The sequence below is a fragment of the Meriones unguiculatus genome, chromosome 1 (assembly GCF_030254825.1).
Source record: "Meriones unguiculatus strain TT.TT164.6M chromosome 1, Bangor_MerUng_6.1, whole genome shotgun sequence".
Taxonomy (NCBI): Eukaryota; Metazoa; Chordata; class Mammalia; order Rodentia; family Muridae; genus Meriones; species Meriones unguiculatus.
In genome coordinates, this window is record NC_083349.1 from 132,992,436 (window position 1) to 133,005,881 (window position 13,446).

Sequence of the window (13,446 nt, forward strand, 5' to 3'; positions counted from 1 at the left end):
ACCTTCCCAAGGAGAGCGCGTGGGCGTTTTATAAGAAACAATACACTTCTCCAAAGAGTATGAAAGAAGAAAATTTAAAGTTGGGACATGTGAGTTCTTCTTGATGCAGGATTTTGTGTTTGCCCTTGACAATGGTATAACGCCTTCTCTACATTGTAGCTTCTCAAGCCCTTTAACCATACCTAATCTTAAACATTATCTCTATTCTACAACAAACACAAGATATGGGAAGCCTTACTGCAAATTAAGAAGCGAAAACCTTATATCAATTAAATATTTTCTTTGGACTGTACATGAAATTGTTTGATGTTACATCTTCAAAAGAAAACTCAACCAAATGGAATATAGTTACATGATTTTGGGCAGATTTTAGTTCTCTGGATAGTTTGGAAATTAAGGTGCTATTTAAAGAAGTCAACACAATTCATCCCTGCCTTTTTCATCTGCTGGGACACAGAGTGTAATTATATTTGCTGGAGACGCTTTGCACCTCTGAAATGGCATTTTCATTTTAGAATTTCTGAACATACCAAGGGTTAAAGCAGCAGAAATGTGTCTGTAGAGGGGACTGGCATGCATGCAGTAAGACTGAAGTGGAGCAACACAGTATTTCAAGGACACCGTCTAAAACTCAAAGTACAGAAGAGAGAGCACGCTTTTAACTCATGCCTCTTTTATCCCATCTCATGTTTTGAATAAACCACATTTTCTTTTTCCTTATTTTTTATTTTTGCCTTTGGCTCCTGTTTCATTAAAAAATTGCTCATTTGTTTCTGAAATTCAGTCCGGTTCAGTAACTTCAGTATTGCTGTTATTTCATGAAGCTATGTGCCAGCCAAAAATTCACATCCCAAGGAAATCAACATTTCGATTTTAAGTGCAATAATACATGGTCTTTTAATGGAGAAGATAATAAATGAATGCATTTTTAAAAGCAAAATGTCCTCAATTTGAGATGTGGATAGATTTAAAATTCTACTGAGCTTCAAGACAGACTCAATCATTAATCTCCCCTCGTGGTTCTTGTATTATGAAATATGAGCTACTATGGTAAGAATGCTTTTCAACCATCTTCTTCCTGCAGTTCATAAGCACAGTGCCCTCCACGCGGCTTTACATCAGCTCTGTTCTGCAGAATACATTTAGACAGCCAGCACCCAGCTCTGCTGTGCCCACAAGAAAGATGGGCAGATTTCAACCAGATACAAGGATAAGCCTTTGCCTTCCAGAGGGGTGCCAGAGGAGTTAAAAAAAAAAGTACATAAATGAGAACAGATGCTGATTTGCAAGCTTCATCCATATGACATCAAATCATGGGGATAAAAGATGGAAAGCTGAGTCCACTATCCAGGTGTTTGGTGCCCTGCAAGTACTGAACTGTCCCTGAAACTGCTGTAACTCCATCATATGTGAGCCTCAACCCTGCCTTTCAAACTCGCGAAGAAGCAGCATTTTCATGAACATAATTTCTTCACTGGAGGAAGTCAGTGAGTAAACTCCCTGTGGTAAATCATAATATTTATTTAGTTCTCACAAAAGGACTACAAATTTATATTCATGGTATATTGAAATGGTCTATTTTTCCCACATTAGTTATCATCTCAATAAATCTAGTTTTGGCAAAAGTTTAGATGTAAAATTATGGAATGAGAAAAGATTTTTTTTCATTAAAAAACAAAAAAAGGAAAAAAAAAAAAGCCAAGAAGACCAAAGACATTGGACTCTGGGAGCTGTTGGCTGAGAGAGGGTGGGTGAGTTTTGTCTGGGCCAGAGCTTTCCCTTGCCTGTAAATGCAGCAAAATCTTCAAATACTCACTAGAACTCTGAAAAATAAAACAACAATGAAACCTCATAATTTCTCCAATGTACTTATCTTCCATCCTGGTCATATAGCAAATAACTGCATAACAGTGAAATCACTTAAACTGACAATTGACGGATATGCTCTTTCTACCCTAAAAAACCTTCAAAAGGCTATTTTGTGGACTGAATTTCATGTGTTGGTATCACAAGGCTCTTCACACACATTGCGGGGACATTGTGCAAGATAAGAGCTTCATAATTCAGTTTTTAATCCTAAAAATGAAAATAGGTCATTGCCAAGCACACAACTGACCTATTTTAGAAAAAAGAAAAAAAGAAAAACACTAAAGAAACATGGTAGTTAAATATAGCCATTCTTTTAACTACCCCTTATTATTTGGAAAATTATTTAATTACTACACAAATTCCTGGAAAGTTTAGGCTTTAAAATTCATTTAAGACAGAGAAAAATATTTTCTTAAAATTGCAATTGTTTATCTGATCCTTTAAAATAAAATTTAAAGGCAAATTATTGCATTTGAATTTCTTTATGAAGGTGTCCACTAAAAGCACCATTCATTCCAACTTCAGGATATTCTCTGGACTCTGTTAACCTGAGCTCCGTACGACTTAACAATATCCTATCTCTTTGATGCTCAGCTCAAAAATCAGGTCTGCAAGCTTCTCAAGAAAGACAGGTGTGCACAAGATCAATTTTCTCTCAGGGTCAAAGAGCAGAAATTCTAAGGGTATCTAGAGACACACACCTATGGAAATTGTAATTTTTTTGATGAAAATTGGTACAATATGTTGCACAGATGAGAAAAATGCTCTTATGTTTATTCCCAGAGCAAAAGAGCAGATAGAACTGACAACTTTCTAAAATTTATTCTTGTGGATATTTTGTGACCAGTTTTGATAAAAACTTCCTTGAACTAGCTCAACATTATGACTCTAGAGAACAGAATATGATTAATAAATAGAACTGTAGCTCAAAAGAGTCCTAAATTTATACATATTGGTTTATATTTAAATAAAATATTAATAGATGAAAGTCATTACTGTTTTGTTCCCAGGATTGACTGACAAGTTCAGATTGGAGGCCCACACCATATTTATTAGCCGAGTCTTTTAGAAAGAGAAAATGTGGGCTTGATTTGTAAGCTGTGACAGATAGTCTGGGAAAGAAGGTAGCAAGGCCAACTTGATAGATACAGTATTTCATATTGGCAAATTGTTTCTTTAAATTTTATCCTCATTCCTAAAATGTCATGGGCATCCTTGAGAAAGAGCACACCACCATAAGAATAATATATTTATTTGTGACTGGTGAAAGAAAATCCATTCCAAGACTGGCAGCATCAACCACAGCTCTCATAAACAAGAAGATCCCCACATCATGTAACAGTTTTGAGAGTGATCTTCAAATGACAACAAATCCTTTTTTATTTTTTCAAAATGGGATCTAAAAGTTCATTTGTCATTTTACATTCTACTAAAATTTCACTTGTTTTAGGTCTTGTGATAGGCCCACTATTTAAAAATCTAACTGCATACGCAAGGAGAACTTGTTTCTTTTTAACAATTTTTTTTTAATTCTGTTGTAAATAAAAGTCTTGTGACCAGAAATGGTGAAGGTCATGGGGGTTTGGTTTGATTTGATAGATTCTCTTACAATATCAATTTGAGACAGAGAGAAACCTCTTAGAGATATTTGAGGTCGAGGAAGTAAAAATCTAAGAGGTACTTTTCCATGTTAAAATGTTGCTATTGTTACCTGTTTGCATGCCCAAGCATTTGAAAATCAAATAACACTATATTATTATTTTGCCACACGTACTCTACTCAGAGGAGCCATAGTTTATCACTTGGGTCTACGAAGTACAGTCTCAAAAATGACATCTCTTAGCACTGCCAGCAAAGTGCTGATCATCATTCAGAGGCAGGTGACATCAAGAAACCTAGATACTCCTAACAAGCTTGGTATCTTCAGTTGAAAAACAGCAGCTTTTTTTTTTTTTTTTTAAGTTCCCAGGATTTTGAAAACAAAAAGTTGCCAAACATTACAACCTCAACACATGCTCTATATAGCTATTATTATCATTGTATTCTTCTTGACCCACCGGTATTGTTTTCTCTTCAAGTTGACATTAAATTATATTAAATAAGAAAAATATCCCTAGAACAATATTTACTTAGTTGTCCTTGGTCAAGCGGAGAAACTAAGCATTAATGTATGGTCTTATTTAATTTCTTAGAAGAAAATAAACTTTCTTTAATCTGTGAACATAACAAAGGATTCTAGAAATAATCTTCTAAAATTAATTATAAAATGATGATGTGTTTGAGTGAAAAATAAGATGTATCTATGTATGTGTCTTGCTCAAAATGATCCACTGTTCACCTGGGCTACAAATGTTCACATGAGGCAGAGCACTGTTTAATAGTCAGAAGTGTGTGTATAAGTTAAGAATGACAGTAAAACCGTACACCATTCTTATAATGAGTGGCGAAATCATGGGTAGATGTTACTTCTATGTGTAAGACCTTGTCTCAGAGCCGGAATTGAGAGTTTGCAGATGACTTTAGAACAGACCCGGGATCTGCTCATGAGGTGTACTGTGGTTCTATAATAGTAAATTTTAAAATTGTTTACATAACGGGCAAATAGTTATGAACTGAAGACATAAGAAAGAGACAGAGGGTGATGGAATTACTCCAGGTCCTCAAGTGCCTTGAGAGCTTTAACGAAGAAGTGAGAAGCTGCCCTTCTGACACCCTTAGTTGGTTATACCACCAAAGACCTTTAGCAAAGTCTACAACATGAGGAAGCACACCACATTTTTTGATGAAACAGGGCCTTCATAAATCAACAAAAGGGCGGGGTGGGATGGTGTTTACAATGATACTATCAAGATTTATAACGTAAATTTGTATTTCCTAGAAAAGATAAATCCAATATTCTGAGTTGGTTTTGCCTTGAAATGACTTTCTCTGTACAACTCGTGTTACAGACATTTGTCTTCTGGGAAGTCTCACCTGTGGCAAACACTCATGAAAGTAGCTACAGAATTAACACATTGTCCTGGCAATTAGTTCTTAAAATTAAGACATGTTTACACAAAGTAGAGGGACAGATCAACGACCCTTGCTCAGGTACATCCTTAGCCTATGCCAAATGGGCTTATGTTTTGGGGCTGGCATAGTATTCACTCAGAATCTATATGTGCTTGATCCCTCTGAAAACTAAAATTTGCAGGAAGTTATTATGTCCCTTGTCTGCTTTTTTTTAAACAGTGTGATATTTGAATAAGACCTTTGCTTCTTTGCCTATATACTTTAAATTAACCAATCAATGAATTTTATAGTGGCAGGGATCAAACTCTGGATTTCACATGATATACAGGAACTTCTCCACTAACCCACATCCCTAGCTTCTGCCTATATTCTTCTAATCACTCTTGGATTACTTATAAAACCTGATGTAATATAACTTCTATACATACTTTACTGTTTAAAGAAAAAGAAAAGAAAAAAGTCTCTAAAAATGTTCTGTGTGGTTGTTTTCAAGTACTGTACTCTTACTATTAAGTCCATGGATGTGGACCATAGAGGAGATGGAAGTAAATATAAAATAAGGGTAAAATATCAATAAGTATGTTTGAAAAGACCATAAAATCATTACTATAATTATACAATTAAAAAAATTTTAACATAAAAAATATACCTATCCACACATATACATATATATGTTTAAATGAACTTTTCTCATTGGGGCTAATGATGCTCTCTCTGAGAGCTAAAGATCACCTAACACAAATCTAACACCCGACATGAGAAGCCCTTTTCTGAGCTGTTGGTCAAGGCTATCCTTGGGAGGTCAAGGACCTCCCAAAACATTCATGATAGACAAGCACTCCTCCACTAACCCACATCCCTAGCTTCTGTCTATATTCTTGTTGCTATTGCCTATTGAGATTGCTCTTGGTTGAGTCCAGAAGTGGAAGGTAAGTCTCCCTTGCTGAAGATTTTTATCATGCACTTCAGAAACAGGGCCCAGAGGCCTCTGAGCTTGACCTAACCTAAATGCCCCCATCCTGAGGACTTCCATAGTACCAGAATATACCATTAAAACTTCCAAAGGAGGGAGGCAACCAACAGTCCTACCCAACTGTGATGCCTATGAACCACATCAATGTCCAGCATGGCATGTTAACCTAAGAGTGCAGTAGTGGCACACATACCTTGATGGCAACCAACAGCTCTTTAATTTTTTGTTTTGTTTTGTTTTTGTTTTTTGTTCGTTCATTTGTTTGTTTTAGAGACAGAGCTTTCCTGTGTAAAGTTGGCTGTCCTGGTGTTACTTTGCAGACCAGGCTGGCCTCAACCACACAGAGATTTGCCTGACTCTGACACCTTGAGTGCTGGGATTAAAAGCATGGATCACTACACAGGGCCTAGCTCTCTAATTGGATTTATGACCTGCTCAACAAGAAGGAAACCATGACTAGTAATGGAAACCTAGGAAACCATCTAAGGTTAGGGAAGACATGCAGGTTGGAGGAGAACCTGTAGCTATCATTTTACTAAACCAGCATAATCCCAAACTATGTTCTAAATGTTTGTAATTATACATTTATCACCACACATAAAAGACACTCCTCTTTACAATAGATGAAGACCATAACAGATAACTACAAAATGCAAAGTAGTGGGGCCTAGTCCAAATACATACGTCTATAAAATATTCTCTCACCTAAGGCTCAGGGCACACTGTAAAAAGGGGATAGAAAGATTTTAAGAGTCATAGGAAAAGAGAATTTTTGTAAGAATGTTTCTTCTAGTAATGTGAGAAGATACATCCACAAAGTCTCACCAACATGACTACTCAAACATGAGCCTAACAAGGATGACATTAATGGATATTCCAAAGTGGATTGAGAAGGCTCATGAGACCTAAATCCTATACAATAGGAAACCAAGAAACATTGATAAAGGGAGAAACAGTTTTCTTCAGGAGGCACCATACTGACTAGTTATCCAATACCAAATGGTCAACCATGAAAATATATATGTGAGTAAAGTATACAAATTGAGCAGGTTATAATTAGAAATACGTACATGTATATATATATATATATATATATATATATATATATATATATACATATACATATAATAGCAACTAATGAAAAAAGAGACCATGAGTTTGAAAGAGAGTAGGAAAGACTATATGAGAAGGTTTGGAAAAAAGAGATAGTTAAAGAGAGATGATGAAATTATACAATTATACTATAATCTCAAAAATAAAAAAAAATTTAAAAGGCTACATAAGAATTGCTACTCATTCATTTGATAAAATAGCCAAGTTTTCACATTCTACCACTATTTTCCATCTGCACTGAACATTGCTATCTCTAAAGAAACTTCATGGAGTTGTTTCCCTCATTAAATATAACTGGAAGTATAACATAGAGACTGCATCAGCCCACTGAAAACAAACAATAGCAATTGTAGTGTATAAAGTAATCACTTTAATAATAACCACTCATAAAGAATTAGACATTTAAAAAAATAATGGGCCTGGTGCACTATAAAGAATTTAGGATCATTGACTAAATGATCACTTAAATGACGGAGCAGACAGTGTTCAGCAGGCACCCTGATAGCTCCTGAGGAAAAGGACATCTGGCATTCTCTGAGCAGATGAACAGATGTTCAAAGACACAGGAAGTCTTTTTAAGCCCCGTGGGCTCATTGAACCCGAGTCTCCTGGTTCTCCTCTTACAGTCCTCACCTTGTCTCTACTCTAAGTCAGCCAGTATCACAGATGAATTCTCTGCCATACCGTCAGGATTTCTGGGTAGGTTGGATGGCAGAGGGCACATGAAAGTATTACATTGTGGCAATATTACTTTTTCATCCCTTAGTAGTTTAGGATGTAAGAGAATAGCAATGTGGTAAGACAAGAAAGGTTCAGAAGTCAGAGCCAAAACCCAAGTTCAGACCCTGGCTCTTCCAGTTAGTGGTATCATGACTTATACTCACAATTTTAGCTAACTCTTATTAGTAGTAGTAGTAGTAGTAACAGGGTTTCTCTGTGTAGCCCTGGCTCTCTTGGACTCACTTCGTAGACCAGGCTGGTCTCGAACTCAAGAGATCTTCCTGCCTCTGCCCCCCTGAGAGCTGGGCTTAAAGGCGTGCACCACCATGCCTGGCTTGTTAACCCTAATTCTTAAAAAGTTTTTAATCTAGAATCTGGCATATAAGACTTCCTTGTAAATAGCCATAATTGGCTTTTAACTGGTAACCTTGGAAACATATCTTAGTTGAACATAAATTATATTTAATATTATGAAATGTTTTCTAAAACTTATGAAAACTATAGCTTTACTCTTTAGTTATTTCAGGAATTAATGATAACTGCTTGCAACAAACAATAAATCATCTGTAATAAATTGCTTTTTCATTTTTTATAATGACATAGACAATAAACATAAAAATGCTTATCTGTCTATAGTTTTTATCTTGTCATAGAAAAAGAATATAACAGAAATCATAGAGTAAAACACATGGAAAATGTCCATACAATCCACCATATCACTATAATTATGTTCCCTGGGAATGAGTCTTTCCCTGCAAAGATACTTAGCAGAGCCAAAAAATCAATGAGAAACTAAGAAAAGAGAAAATATACTGCTTGCCTTTTCCTCTTTATCCACTGTCCACAATCAAACATGGAAAGCAGAAACATGTCCATTTAAATGCTGCAGCGAAAAGATTGTCTTAAGGTTAAACTGTCACTATTTTTATTTATTATTTGTAAGCTTGTCACTATAACAAAACATCTGAAGTAATCAACTTAAAGGGGGCCATGCTTATTCTGATTCAGGAATTCAGAAGTTTCTACCTGTGATCATTTGGGTTTGTAGCGTTATAGAATATTGTGAATGGAAACAAGAAAATTGCTCACCTCACAGAGACAAGGAAGCACCAAGAAAGAAAGGAAAAGATAATTTACAAGTTCCTGGTCTAGCAAAAGGCCCTGTCTCAGAAAGTAGGTGGAGAGTCTCACAGTCTAGACACCTGTCATTCAGCCTCTGTCCTTACCACAGTAATACACACGCACAGACTTGCACCACACACATGCCAACATGAAGATACATGCATACCACATATTCATGTAATAAAAATCATCACTATATTAATTATGCTGTATGATAACACTATATATGTAAAAGTTATTATTACAGGTATATGTGGCATGCATTTATATTTTTTCTATAGTCCATATGACTAAATGAGGGATTTACAAATGTCAATGCATAGTGATAGATAGATAGACAGATAGATAGATAGACAGACAGATAGATAGACAGACAGATAGATAGACAGACAGATAGATAGATACAAATATAGATAGATGGTAGACAGTGTCTTAATTACTTTTCCATTGATCTGATTAATGGCCATAACCAAGGCAACTTATGAAAAAAAGCATTTACATGAGCTTACACTTTCAGAGGGTTAGAGTCTATTAAGATGTAACACATGCATGGTGGCAGTGACATCTGAAAGTTCACATATTGATCCACACGTACAAGGACAAGAGAACTAATTCAAAAGGGATGAGCCTTTTAAAACCCCCAAGCCCATTCCTTGTGACATATTTCCTTTAGCAAGAGCACACTTCCTAATTTTCCCTAGATACCAACCCAGAGACTAAATATTCAAACATATGAGCCAATAGAGACCATTCTATTTCAAACAACCACATTCCATTCCTTGGCCTGTACAGGCCTATGGCCATATCATAATGCAAGATGGATCTACTCCAAGTAAAATCTTCATAGTCTTCAGCCTTAACAGTGTTTAAAACACAAAGTACAGAATCTCTTTTGACACTCAAGGCAATTTCTGGTTTTCTGGTTTCTCCTTGTACATCAAAAAGCAAATTACATACTTCCAACATACAATGGCACATAATGTACATTATCATTTCAAAAGGAAGGAGTAGGGGCATAGTGAGACAATACTATATGAAAGCAAGACCAAAACTCAAAAGCAAATACCAGATCTTGTACTTCCATGTCCATTATCAAAGGAGTTAGAGCACTCTGCCCTTCAAGTTTTGCTGCCTAAAACAGTTCTCTCTTTTGGGATATTTCTATTTCTTGTACCCTGCTCTGTTTAGTAGATATCACATGACCCTGGTATCTCCAACTTCTTGGAGTCTCCAACACATCCTAGGCTTCGCTTTCACAGCTTCTTGTAATGGCCTCCAGGGCCTTTTGCTCTCTGAGGGCTTTCATACACAATGCCTGATGTCAGAGGCTCTTAAACTATAAAGGAAGAGTTGATCACTAGTACATCCTTTATGACTATAAAGGCAGAACCACATAGAGGATGCTGCCAAGCTGTTCTTCTGACTTGGGATGGAGCCTGGCCTCATGAGTCATATTTGTAAAAGATTTTCTTTGTTGTTCCTTTTCAGGGCAGACAATTTCTTAGGCCATTTTCTTTCACAAGCTGAAAGTTACCTGGGTGGGGTATTGTCATGAGGACATGTACCATCCCTTTATTCTATTTGGTATAGATTCCTCCATAATCTCATCAGCAAAAATCTTGGCTGCAACATTAAATCCATAGTTGTCTTTTTCTCTTCAAACTATACATTTGCTGTTTCCTTTCGTCCCACCTGCTTATTTTGTTTGTAGAACTACCTATGAGTGATTACTAATAACCATGTGACAGAGTCAATATTAGGCTGTCCTGAAATTTCTGCCAAGGAAAGTATTTCATTACTGTTCAATTTAACCCCAGGTTAATTCTTGGGACAAGTACAGAGTAGGCACATTCTTTACTCTCTAGCCAAGTTGCTCTAAGTCCTTACTCCCCTCTGAAGCCTCTTTAGCTTGGTCTCCCCAGTCCACAAAGTTTTCATCACTGTTTTCCAGGATCTTCATGTTGAGTTTCAGACTAGTGGCTGAGGTGCCTATTGAGTATATCAGAGTAGACCTGGCCTCCAGGTTCTCCCAGCATCCCTCAGTCTTAACTGATGCAAGGCATGGCTAGCACACACTGCCCTCTGCTCTGAACTTTCCAGCCCAAGCCCAGGTTCCTTCCCCCATAAGTTCTTCCCTAGATAATCCATACATGTTGTTCTACTCTCTCTCTCTCTTTCTCTCTCTCTCTCTCTCTCTCTCTCTCTCTCTCTCTCTCTGTGTGTGTGTGTGTGTGTGTGTGTGTGTGCAGTCTTTCTTTCTCCCCTCTTCTCTGTCTCCTGGTCTGCCTGGAGACTTCTCTGGTCCTGTTCCTTAGGACCGGTGAACCCTCCAAAGAGTTGCTCCCTAAACCTGCCTTTATACTTTAATTTGCCTTGAACTGGCTCATTTTGAAGGCTGGAAAATACCTAGCCCTAAATAGGGTTCCCATTAATCTCTGCTTACAGCATCCAACTGCTTTTCCAGTCTAAACTACCAAAGTCTTTCACATTCATCCAGAAGACTATAAGGTCATGTCTGCCACAGCGACCCTGTACCAACTTCTGCCTTAGTTACTTTTCTATTTCTGTGGTAAAATATTACGATCAAGTTAGCTTATAAAAGAGTTTAATTGAATTTACAGTTAAAGGGGTTAGAAAGCATGATACTGGAGTAAAAATATGGTGGCATGAACAGTTGAGAGTTCACATATTGATCTACAAGCAGGAGGCCAAGAGAGCGAATTCAAAATAGTGTGAGTCTTTTGAAGCTTCAGAGCTCACTCTGAAGAGTGACAACCCTCCTCCAGCAAGGCCACACCTCTTAACCAGCTTCAAACAGACAGTAAATGGAGACCAAGTATTCAAACATTTGAGCCTATTTGGACCATTCTCGTTCCAATCACTATAGACAGTCAAACCAGTACATAGAGAAGGGTCAAAGACTTGATGAATTGTGATCCATTTACCTTCTATCAAGGTCCTTTCCTTCCCTTGAGGTGACTATGACAGAGCATCTCATGCCTTCACGCCATTCATTCTTCTCACACTGCTTGGTATGGATCTACCTTCATCCACACACAGACAAGTTACTTTGTCCCCTAGCAAACTTCTACTCACCCTTAACAGGCTGAAGTGTAGTTCACAGTCTTACTTGACTTTTGAGAATTAGCGCTCTCTGCCTAAGTGCTGTGGGCTCTCGAGCGATTATACTTCACTTCTCCAATAACGCCCGAGAGCCAGATAGTCCAGAATTCTCAGCGCCACAGTCTTTGGTGCATAGTGTATTTAAGACCATCTTCTTGAATGAATTGCTTACTTTCTTGACTCATTCGTAACAAATTCACAAGTATTTCCAGGCATAAACATTAAAAAATAGCCGTGATAGTTTTCAATGAATAGGATCATTACAGTTAAAAATCTGGTATTTAAATAATTAGGAAGATTACAAGTTACAGTTTTTAATTCCTGCAGCCGTATATAAGGCCACTTCTGTAATTAAACTCAGGTAACATTGAATGGATCAGAGTTCATAACAATTTACTAATATAACTTATCTCTGAACCAAGCAAATATAAAGTGTCTTCCTTGATTCATTTACTGTAAAACATACACAGAATAACAAAGCACACTTAGTATCTGTCTGTATAATATTAAATGAAATTATGTTCAAAAGAAACAAATTCATCTACCAGTTACTTTTGGATGTATAATTAAGAACACAATATAAATTGTCATTCACCACTGTGCATGCAAGATTCACTTCCAGATAGTGCAATGTGTGTTCTGAAACCACATTACCTTTACATGTGTTACATATGTTAATATTAAAATCTACAAAGCTGTTAGAGTTCCTTTAAGATGTTAATTATTTTTAAGTATTTTAAACATTCTGCTAGTTAAAGCAAAAATCTCTTCATATACAGCCTAAATTTAGAGTACATAAAATTTTCGCTGTTTTTGTTTTTCTATATATTGTGGACACCTCTCTGCATATTTTTCCTAAAGTATACACCTAAAATGTGGGTATAATTTTCTTTTGTGTCTCAAATAACAAGCCAAGCACTGCTATTTTATGAGTAGCTACTTTTTAATCAGTTCAGTGGACCTCTTTTCTAATGAGAAGTGATCTTACAATAAGAAAATGAAGAAAACAGGACAAAAAGAACACTGAAAACTCACCAGACTGACAGTTTCTGAAACTTCCCCTATAATTCTTATTTGCTCAGAATAATATCCCTGATGACTTCTCTTCTTGGGGATTTATAAGTGGTAAATGTCAAAACTATGAATACTCTTGTGCTTGTTTTCACACAGCTGTTTAGGTTTTGCTTCCAACAAACCAAAACCTGTAGGAAGTTATGTATCTCCAGTAGGTCAAATCTCCCATTATCTTGCAAGCTGAAGCTCACATGGAGATGAAGTGAGATTTCCCCTTAACCAGAACTATGCGAAGACCCTGTTTTAATTTTTTTTTTCTTCTAGAAAAGAAATGTTCTAAAAATTTCACAGAGGGGAAAAGAAACAAGGGGTGGGACAGAGAAACACAGAGAGAGACACAGACCATGAGAGAGACAGAGCCAGAACACAAAATTCTAATTTCTTTTTTGAATTAATTGCTAAGGTTCTTTGCTTAGTAAAAACAAAAGCGGCAAAACTTA

General features: G+C 36.6%; 1 protein-coding gene across 17 annotated transcripts in view; it reads right to left on the reverse strand.

Moving 5' to 3' along the window:
- Nucleotides 1–13,446, reverse strand: part of Hdac9 (histone deacetylase 9) — an 855,384-nt gene that overhangs the window by 148,773 nt on the left and 693,165 nt on the right. The gene's annotated exons all lie outside the window — the stretch shown is intronic.